Here is an 11,729-nt window from a genome sequence, read left to right as displayed (position 1 = left end):
GGGAAGGTGAATGCAATCCATTCCCCAGCTGAATCACATCAATCTAAAGTCTGTTCATTTGCCTCAGACTGCCTTGCGGGTGGGAGATGAAGTTTTCGTGCCTCGATTTATCTCCTCAAAAACATTTACGTACCTGGACACTTGATTCTGCAGCAGCACAAAACAATGCGTGGCATTCTTTCTTGGAGGTGACCTTCATAAATAAACCAGTCGTTTTCGAACAGGTGCTGAATGAACAGTTCATTATGAGATATGAGATATATATATATATATATGAAATTAAAAAATACATTTACACTTTAAGAATGCACAGAAAATGTTGGTTTGTTGTGTATTATTTACAAAATCTACTTTCAATTCTGGTGTATTTTAAGGGACCAGAAATTCTCCTAAAATAGTCAATGAATGAACAAGGAGACAATGTCACTTTTATAGTTTGACTCTGACTCCAGGGGTGGGCCACATAAATACTGTCAAAGGGCCGCATTTGTCCCCCGTGCCACACTTCTGTTTCAGAACGTCTGCATATGACATGTCTGCATGTGACTCCATGAGCTGATGGCCATCCAGTTGTGCTCTCGCTGTGTGCCTTCAAAGGCTCTTGTGGACCTCTTTAAATGAGTCGACAAGCCAGAATCGGAGCCCAGGCCTGGAGTTTGAATATGGGTGAAACTGTTTCGCTAGATGAGGGTCAACAGCTATTTTGCCCCTGGCAACCCCCCGTCCATTTTGTGTGCCCACATTTCTGAGCGCATACAGCAATTCCTGCCAGTCTGCTTGTCTGTGTTCAGATGTGTTTATCCCACATTCAGAAGTAAAGACATGTTGAATACTCATTGTCCTCTTCCGACAGCTGCTCCGTAATCGGTGTTTGCGGGCCACACTTTGAAAGTACCTGGGATCCGGCCCCAATCCAACGACATGGAACGTAACGTGGAGGAGAAGTTGCGTCATTCATGAGCCCTGTGGACGGACGGCGTTCCTGCCTTGTGAAGGTTTTTTCTGCTCTCCTTCATGGAGTCTCCTCATTGTCATGCTGCGGCTCAGACTCGCCGGTGTGTCCCTGACAGCGTCCACTTGAGGGATGCCCACTGAATCCCCCCGTTTGCTGGCGATTCTCCGACAGTTACACCACCCCTCCGTCCTGGATTATCCGCCGCTCCTGTGACGGCACCTCGGCTCTGTGCTAGGTGCGTGATATTCAGGGGAATTGCAGTACAATCAGTGAGAGCGTTTGCTCTCTCAGCTGTCAGAGTAAAGATCTCCATGACGTAGTGCGGCCAGGAAGCCCAGAAATGGCTTCCTATTGAGAAGCAATCTGCCTGCATGGGAAGCAGTCACTTATGGAACATGGAAAAGTGCAGTGCATGTATCAATGCAAATTGTCACGGAATATTTTAACAATTGAATGTGTTAAATCCTGCACATGTGGCAGCATGGATTTCTTTGACTTTTGTGGGGATGCCAATTTTTCAATGCACACGAGGCAAACGGGCCCTGAAAACACAGAGAGGAAGGAGATTAAGCGGAGGAATGGGAAGAACATCGTAGGAAACGTGGATTTGAATATCTTACTTCACGTGTTGGTGGCCAACATGCAAATCATATTGAAATAAATATATAACGTCGAAGTGTATTCACTCATGGAATCCTCCTTATTTCGATAATACTCCATTCAGTTCTTGAATTTGTGTTGTGGAAGACAGCCGCATGGGACAAAAGGTGGTCGACACTCCTCCACTGTACTCAGGCTTCAGCAACTATTGCTCGAGAAGCACGCGTGAGATTCCAACTTTGCTGCTCTGCTGCGCCTAAAAATAGACATTTACATTGCTGCATACTCAACGCTTTCTTCCACCCAAGGGGCTGCACAATTTACCATTGTACTACTATGTACGATTCATCACAATTGGAAGGCAGAAGTTGAACCATCCCGAGGTCTAATCTAGCAATGACGTCTTTAGGGTTCGGAATGGCAAAGACGTGCCACAAACCAAATGTGGTGGGATACAGATTTCGGCAAGGTCAAACTGAAAAAGAAAAACCCTGCTGTTTCTAATTGTGGGTTTTGAACCCAATATTATTGTGCTGCATCTATTTTAGCGGCATACATTAATACCATTTTTAGGATTTGAAATGTTGATAGATTTTTTTTTTTTTGAACAACTGTCCAGCACAGAGAAACAAGCCCTTCAAAAGAGTTCAGGATCCAGATGGTAATTCAGTCAACAAAAATTGAAAGCTTTAAATAAAACTCTCCTCAATGTTTCTCATTTAAAAACACATCTTCTGAGGATGTTTTTTGAAAATAATCCCAGTTTAAGAGAAAAGAAACGACCGACACTGAAATTCAAAATGATATCACAGTGGGGTTCAGGAACGACTGTATAACTTTGAGCAGCAGGAAAGTGACAGATCTCTGGGCCGGCCTGGACGACTGTTGATGCTGCCCATGAATAAGGAATTTGCTCTTGAAGTCCAGCGTTGAGCCGAGCGCAGCCTCACATCAGGAGCCTGGTCAGAGCCCGGGGGATGTCTGTCTCATTCATCATGAAGTAGAGCTTAAGCTGAATGAAGGCAGGGCCACCAGAGAGACGACGGGAGGCCACGCGGGAGACGCAGGAAGGGAGATACAGGCTGGAGCAATACCATTGAAAAGACAAAGAAAAAAGGGAAGAATACATTTGAATATTTCTTGAAAATCCCCGGAAGATCAGATGATTGAAGTGAGGAGATGTTAGTCCGCCGTGAGATCTTCCTGGGGTTCCTGCTCTTCAACTGTGACAATACGCTTGTCCTAAAAAAAGAGCTCGAACAGAGCAGATGCAGACCAGCCACATGTCTCAGCCACAGTAAATAGAATTCCTTCTCAGGCAAATACAAGCTGTCAGGTCATTCAAATAGTCATCTAGACAAATGAGTCATCTGCGATTTCAGAACAATCGGTTTAACATGGTGGACCAGAGGATTTAAACAACACTGACTCATATTCAGGCGGGTGGGGACATTCATGTCTCTGGCTCTATCGTAACTGTTGCCAGTCAATGTGTTAAGTACGGTTTGGTCTTGATATTTTATGCTAACAGAGCTGATGTTTTTATATCTTATACTTGTGATCAATCATATTTCCAAGGTAAAAAATGAAACTTTGAAAATAGTTTTTGTTGACTGATACAGTCAGGAGCTCAGGAGACTTGCAGTACGACCTCCTGCAAGTCGGGGTCAGCTAACCCAAGCTCAGTGTGGAGAGGACGTGTTGGCCGGAAGGGCATGCCCTCTGTGTCCAATTGTCTCACTGCTGTTTCCCCTGATCCTTGCCTCTTGATCTCACCCCACTCATCCTCCCCCGCATCCTTTATCTCACCTCATTTGACTTCTGTTGTGCTGGACGACAGACCAGAGCGGAGCATGTGAAACGTGGGCGTTTAACACCCCACTAGACTGCTAGAGACTCGCGCCATGATTCCTACTTTGTCCCAATAGGAAATGGTCCACTGGAGGTCGGCCGTGAGGGAGCGCAAGAAACCACCAGGTTTCCCTTTGCCAGCATGTGTGTCATTCAAGACTTGAATTAAGCATGCTTGGATACACGTCCAAAAGAAACAAGATAAAGCCAATCCACTCTGCAAGTGACAGAAGCTCTTTATCCCGAACTTGAGTGTGATTTATCATCACTGGTGGTTCAATTGAAGACAAGGTGCTCCTCTCAGTCTGTCAGCTGAAGAGATGGATTCATCTGAAATAGAACAGCGGCCTCTCAGCATGCCTGGTCATCTATATAAATATCCCTCTCTTTTCTCTTCCTATCAATAAGCCAATCTCTTTGTCATGGCACCGAGCCCAGATGAATCAACAGGGCGCTCTGACATCAACCTCCGAGTAAACAGTCAGTCCGCCTGGCCTGCGATTGATCTCCAATGAAATGTGAATTCTGAACATACATGTGCCGCGAGCTCTAATGAATTCCCAGTTCAGCGGGTGAGATTCTGATGAGCGTCCCAGAGCGGGAGGCTGTCCTGGCGTGTTGCCTGTGTTGCTCACAGCTCGACAAATATGTTGGAGGCTTTACATGCTGTACGTCGGGGATCGATAAAAAACGTTGCAGGAAGAGAATTTGATCAGTGCTTATTGAGCATTCCTGGTTGCTGACTTGCAAGTGCAAACAAATCCGATGGGTAGGTTGACCTTTTCCATTGTTGGACAGTCGGTTCAGAATCCACCGTGAGTCTTTCGTCATTTTGTCAGGAACACTGTGTGATGGTCTGGGCACACACCTTTTGGACGCCAACATCTCAACCTGACACTCTTCCTGTCATAACGAAATGTGAAACCTCCATCCAGTGTTTACAGTGTGTTCCATTTGGTCGTGTTTGAATTTTCATTGTTGTCACCTGAGCCCAGGTCGTGCATTAGCACCATAATTCAGGAAGTTATGAGGAGATTTTGAAGGCATTTTCAGTACAGAAATAGAATTGGATCTGGGAGCCTGATCCACATCACCATCTGGTTCCCGGGATCCAGGTCTTACTGTTGGGCTTGAAGGCTGGATTTTACAGACAAATATTTGAAAACAAAAAACTAAATGCAAGATGGCCAGAAACTCATTTGGGCTGAGATCATTGCGATGAACGGTCTTGCAAATGACAATAGAGGTATGAAATTGTATCACTAAAATGAATATGGGGCCAAGGCCTCTTTTTTTCTGAGCCACTAAAAAATGTTTATTTCACAACCCCTTGTCCTGAAAACAAAACAAAGTGAAGGAAATGAGCACGGAACGTCTCCATGGTTCTCATTCAGTCACCTTGTTGTGGGGTGCGTCCCGCTCCCAATGTGTGAGGGGTGCTTTCCAAATCCTCCAAACACAGCTCACACTTCAAAGCACGGCAGCAAGCACGAGCATCTGCCTGTGAGCGTTTGTGACCAGCCTTCAGACGGAGGAAGAATGCTGATGCTGGAAATACCTTCCCTTTGAAGTTCCAGTGAAGGAGAGCGCTCGGTCCAATCAGAAGAGGATTCATCACAAGGCCTCCTAACACCCCCAAACTTGCTTCAGCTGGTGGGTCTGGAGTCGTGAGCGGCGATGCTTTCTCTCATGTCCACTCAAATGCACTCATTCATATTGTCCAAGAAGACTCATACTTTGATATATTTGGAGTTTTTGGTTGTTATCTTGTCAGTGGTGTATAGTGCGCTGCTCTACATTCATTTTGGTCCATTCTACACTGCCACAAACCTCCTCCTGATCATCCTCATAACAGCATAGTCCCGGGCCCAGACTCTCCTCCCAGCAACTGTCTCGGAGCAGATGAGTGGTCTCACCCTGTTCCACAGCTGAGAGGTGACCAACCCCGATGAAGCTCCGGTGAAGATGGAGGCTCTGCCTTGATGACCTTGTTTATACATGGGCCAAGCTGCGTCGCCGTCTGGAAAAGGGTTCTGGAGTGGAAATCATGCTGCAAGGGTGGCTTCAGAGGAAGCCAAATGGTGAACAGCAATGAGCTGGAAATAAATCACATCCTCATTCAGAAGACCATGACACTTTCAAACTCAGCATTGTATTAAGCTTGTATTGAAATGGCAGCTGTGCAACCCTCCGTATCTTCACTGACTTTGTCTTTTTCTTCCTCAAAGTTTCTCTTGCTTCAGATGTGAAATAAACAAGATATTCATGCGTCTGTCTCTCTTTCCTCTTTTCAAGTCCAATAGCCAACCACCATTTTACTGTCTCCATACAGGCTGAAAGAAAGGTGTTTGTGGAGTCTGAGGAAATCAAAACACTTCGCTATTTACTGTATGGCTTTACATTTAATTTGTCTTCTTAAAAAAACATTTTTTTCCCACTTATCCACAATCTTGAGGCAAACTTGATAAATACCATTCACTGAAGAAAATTGCAACGTCATGCCACTTCCTGCCTGGAGAGGAAGTGGCAGGTTTGGGAGGGGAGAGGTTGGTTTGTGGACCATGCTCAGGTGCGCCAGTCGGGATAATGGGGAGGTGGACAGCTGGGCTGACGAAAGAGCTGGAGAAGTGTTGGATACACAAAAGCACAGGCGAAGAAAAGACTTTGACAGTGTGGTGTGGAGCAAGCGTTGAAAGGCGAAGCTCACTTTGAACGTTTGTTGGTCCCAGGGGAGAAGTCTGGCTCTGCTCGGATCGAGTCAAAACAACCGACGTGGATGAGGTAAGTCTCTTTATTCTCTTATCAACTGTTGTCCCTGGTTTTACTTGTTTTCTACTTCTGAAACATGCTCGACAAGTACAACAACATTAATAACTTAACTTCAGCTGGAGTGGAATCTGAGAGTTTCCTTTCTGGTAGTTTATGTTGGCTTTTTTTCTACATTTCCGTCAGATTTAAACTTGCTGTCTGGCAGTGGATTTTCCTATTTCCTCAATGCTTTTTTTTTTTTTTTTTAAGCGCAATGATTTCCCATCTTCACAGTTGCCATTTTTCCCTCAAAAAAGCACGGCGGCTATGTGTCTACCTTCCAGTATTTGGCAGCGTTGTCTCGTGTCCAACGTGCATCCAATATTGAAAAGGGCTGACTCGGCAAACATCCATAGCGTTTTGATGCCTGTCTTATTGATGGCCATAAGGCCTTCAGATGAGACACCTGAACGCACCACTCCGTCTCTCATGCTATGTTAGGAAGAGATGCATTTTCAGCAACAGCACCATGAAGGGGAGGCAGAGCACATCATGCACTTCTCAACTGAATGAGGTCAGATCGTTGTGAAAGGGTGACTCCACTTTCGAAGAGTCTTATTTAGAGATGAGACCTGACTGATAGAAAGAACAACAACTTTGAGACTTGATTCTGCAGAACTTGGTGATTGACTTGATCTCTGGAATGTTGGACTGGGAATGGAACCATCACTATATGCTGCGTGGCTTCACGTTGCCTCCACCTTCATTTCCCTGATGATGGAATGTTGCGTGACCCAGAAGCAGCCTGTCCTTTTCCCTCTTCAGCTCGGTGAGACAGTTGGAAGGTTGCATGTCACTCACTGTTGGGTGTGTAGCGGCAGAAGTGGAGCTGCCGTCTTCACTGTGCCACTTTAGGTGGTTATTGCTTGTACATGATGTACCTAATAATCATGGTCAAATCCTCTTATTTATTCTAATAATTGAATCCTTTCGCCTACATTCCACCATCTGATCATTTGTATTAATTTTCTTCATGTTGCACACACACACACACACACACACACACACACACATTCCTGTTGATGTTTAGTGGGGACTCCCCTGGACCTCTCACCCTGAACCTAACTGTCCCCAAAAGAAGCTGCCAACACTTAACCAGGCTCTAAGCTTAACTCAAAACCAATATTTTTAGCATAGTTCTAAAAATATGATAGTTTATAATAGTTTTAATCCTTCAATTGACTGGCAGAAGGTCCTCACAAGGAGGCGCATTTCCAAGAATTGGTCCCCACAAGTATAGCTACACAAGGAACAGATTTTGTAAACAAACCTTTTGTCATCACCCTGCTTTTTATATTGAAGATCAGAGGTTGGAAAATGGGTCCTTCACTTCCCAGTTAAGTCTCGATCAGGTTCTTGTAGCTCTGTGAGGAAAGGGTGAATCAAGCATGATTGAAGTTTCAGTGATCTATTTCCACTCCGGTTTCCTCTCATGTTTGGAAGCATACAGAGGTTAATAGTGAGTGTTTCATCACTGTGGGACACGCTCCCAGCAATGAAATGCCGTTCCGTCTTTTCTAAAAGTAGATGTGATGGATTCACATGTGCTTTTCATAAAACATTTCTTTATTGGCCAGTGTTTCTGACAGATGTTGCATGTGATGAGATTTACATTGCCCATCATTTGGCACAGACGCCAGATGAGTTGAGATGGAAACAAACGGAACAGTACGGTTGCTCATATGTTCAGTCCTCAAGAAAACAAAAGAATGATGAACACGGGCCGTGAAACAACGCTATCTGTTGGAAGACTTGGATGAAATGCAGGTGCGTCTAACCCAGGGAGATGTTCCCGTCGTTTCAAACTTTCTCTGGAAGCCATCGTATTCGCCTTCAAATGTTTTTCTGTACTTTAGATGAACCCAGAGGAAGAAGGGAGATAAAAGCGGCAGAAAAAAAAAAACAATGCATAAACTCAGAAGACGATAAGGCGGTGTGAAAAGGGAAAAAAAATGGCTGAGATGGTGGGCAGAAGAACAGAAGTTCCTGCAATATAAATATAATATAGTTTGACAAATTGAGAAAAATATCTTTGTTGCTGGAGGAAAGGTTGTTGCTTCCTCGACAGCCAATATGAAATACAAATTTTGTTTAGTCGCCTGGCTTGACGTGCTGGAAGGAGGTCATTCAGCTATGTTTCTCCCATGACACTTTTCTTCTCAAGACGCTGCGAGAGCTTCCGTCGCTCCACAACCCCTGATAGGGTACGCAGTAAAGGGAAAATGAATTCATACGAGTGACGTGAAGAACGTGATTTATCTTCTCACAGAACTACAGCGGCACTTTTGATGCACCATGCTGAGTATCATCGGAGGAGCTGATGTATTCTGTCCACGACCTCGACTCTGAGGACTTGAATGGGAGCGGGAGATGAGCCAGGGGTGCTTTCCACTGTTCTCTTAATTAGACCCTTCCAAATCCCCAACGCTCCTCCAGGCAAACGTTGGCTCAACATGTACAGATGCGGTCATGTGAGCCCACTGTCAGGGAGAGGATTACAATTCAGTCCATGCACTGATCGAACCCTCAGGGACCAGGCGTCGGACATGTTTGTGCAGAGAATTTGATGAGATCGGGGAAACGTCGCCGTAAACAAATGTGTTGAGTAGAAGACTAGCGGAAACTGATTTGAATCACCTACTCGTCCTTGAATAACGGCTCCCGACCTTCGGAGCAAAACAGACAAAGTCACAGCGACTTTATGGAAGTGTGGCAGCATCTGACTGTCCATACGCTGCTCTACTTTAACGTGACCTGGACGGACTTATGAAAACAGTCCAATATTCCGTCTCCTTCAGCCACGACTGTCATGAAGTGGTGCTAGAAATAGACCCACACCCCGCCCCCAGCCCCTCTCCTCCTTCCCCCGCTGAGACACGTTGACACCGAGGCACACCTGAGACAGTCGGCAGCCAATCAGACGCCGTCATGACGCATGTCACATATGGTGCCCAGACTCTGAGAAAATGGGTCGCGTGCAACAGTGTCGTATATTTTTATGTTTCCAGGCCACTCGATACGTCCATCATCACAAGTATCTTATCAAATATAAATCACAGAAGCAGACTGTTTGGACAGCGACCACTTCTCCAAGGACTTGCATGGTATTTATACTTGTCAAATAACTCCGATGAGATGAATTTCGCCAAGGCCGACATGTGCATTCCCATACTGAGAGGCCGGACGTGTGTTGTGTGTATGTCCTCTCCAATCAAGTGTAAACGTGACTCACAATCTTCCTTCTAAAATAGAACTGGCCCAGTATTCTCAAATGAGTTGACTGCACCCGGTTCATTAGTTCACAGATCACTCGTGACAGCGCTATGTTACGCTATGTTAGCTATGTATAGCAAATAATGAGCGCCGCATATGCAGTGGAGATGTGGAGAGGGGAGCAATGCAGCGTTCCAAATCACTGTGTTGCTGTTCGTGAGCACATACTTGGGCAGTTCACTTGATCGTGAATATATATCCACCCATTGGTGCAGTGGTGGCAGTCAAGCCATTTGTCCGCTGTCTTTTATGTTGCCGAGGTTCCCCCGCTAAAAGTGTGAGTCTGCTCGGTGCCAAGACTCTCACCGTCCCCTCAGTCCAGTGTTACTGTGTCTGCTGCTCTGCTTAACACAGTCCCTCCCTGACTACCAAGCCAGCACCTCTGAAGTTAAGTCACTTCTCGCATGACACAACTCGGTGAGTGGCCTCACCCTCGGCGTCAGGGGTCTCTCACTCCCCTCCTGACGTGTTTGAGTTTCAGCCCGGGTCGGTAGCGCAAAGCCACATGCTCTTGAACTCCTTCATTCTCCTTCTCTTTCATTGCTTACTGCTTTTATAGCAGTCAAGGAAAGGTCAATAATGTTCAGGCTTTTGGTCTCTTAAAGAACAGTCATGTAGAAAAATGGTTTATATTAATCATCAATCATATTTTTGTTGATGTCTATGTATTTTTGTTGCTACCTTTTTACATGCCTGAATGGGAAAACCATCCGTGACCAGAACAATTTTCTGTTATTTGAAGATATGTATTTATCTGTATGTGAATGTGAAAAATCATTTTGCTTAATCCACCTCACCTTGACTCAGACAAAGCAGGGTTTTTTTGAAGGTTTCCCTCTGATTGGATGCGTGCAGCGTGTGCAGTGTGTGCAGCGTGTGCAACCTTCCATTGGTCCTGCATGTTGTGCAACACTCTGCAGCACTTGGTTAATAGAAGGCCAGGAGGCAGAGCGTGTTTCACCCAACTGCCTGCTACTGGTGAGTGTTGCGCTCTCTCACTGACATCCACTTCTCCTCATGAACATGAAGGTGCTGGGCTCTTTTGGGGCTTCATTATCTTCATCAAAACAAGCTCTCATGACATGAGCGCCACGTTTGAAGCTGGTGGAGGAATGGTTTTTGCAGTTTTGTGCTTTGCATTTTCCTGAACGTTTCATCGACCAGGCACCTGAACTTGTACCGTGAGGTGCTGAATTTTCCATAATGAGATGCGGAGGAGCTGCAGAGATGAGGACTGAACGCTCTATTAATCTCACTCAGAAGTGACAGTTGCCACAGACCTGGAGAAGAGATGAGTGGAGAAAGATCTTTTTGTTTGCTTTCACACCTGACTCGGGCTGAGATGACAACAGATTTGGAGGTGTTCCATTGCTTCAAAGACAAACTCGAGGCGGCTTGTTGCCGTATTTCACAAGTGGTCAAGAGCTTCTCTGTCGCCTACGATACAGTGCAAGCATGGTTTGTTTTCAGGCTCCATTCCTGATAAATGTTCTCTGTCTGCTGTGATTTCAAAGCACTTCTGTAATGGCGACAGTGACAAAGAGCTAATGGTGTAATCTCCCCGACCTTTCTTTCTTAGCGGCAGTGAACAAGCCACACAACATATTGAACTGAATAAAGCGGATAAATATGGTTGATTCCCTGCCTTGCCAAAGTGCTCTGTGGCACTGCCTCTCGATTAGAGAAATGAAACTAGTGGTGTTTTTCTCTGAACTGATTTGCAGACATTTCTGCAGTGCCAGTTTCACAGACCGATTTTTAACCACCTACAAACCCCTGAAAGTGGACTTTCTTTTAAGGTTGAAGAGCAGATTTTCCGATGTAACTTGAATCACCAAACGTCATTGAACCTAAATATTCTCCAAGAAGGGGTGGCTTCAAAGACGTTTTCTCTTCAGTGTAAGCCTGCTGTGTTCCAGGTCCAGGACAGTACTGACCAAAAGTTTTGAAGAATGAAAGGCAGCCATTACATTTGTAATTAGTATTAGATTGGTATTTCAATAAAAATGTAGCATATAGATATTAAAGTGAGTCATATTGTCTCATATAAAACATATCTGAAATGTTTAAATATTACTGACAAAGCTGTTAAAGGTGTTTATTAAATTTTCTATTTGGCCCTCCATGTTTTTTTTTTTTTTTTTTTTTTTTTTTTTAATGACAAAATCATTTAACAATCAACCATCAGACTTTAGCACAAAGTGAATGAGATTCAAGCACAGATGTGCTACGCTGTGACGTT

This window comes from Synchiropus splendidus, chromosome 18, assembly GCF_027744825.2.
Source record: "Synchiropus splendidus isolate RoL2022-P1 chromosome 18, RoL_Sspl_1.0, whole genome shotgun sequence".
NCBI lineage: Eukaryota > Metazoa > Chordata > Actinopteri > Syngnathiformes > Callionymidae > Synchiropus > Synchiropus splendidus.
The sequence above is the reverse complement of the archived record's forward strand: the minus strand, read 5'-3'. Positions refer to the sequence as shown.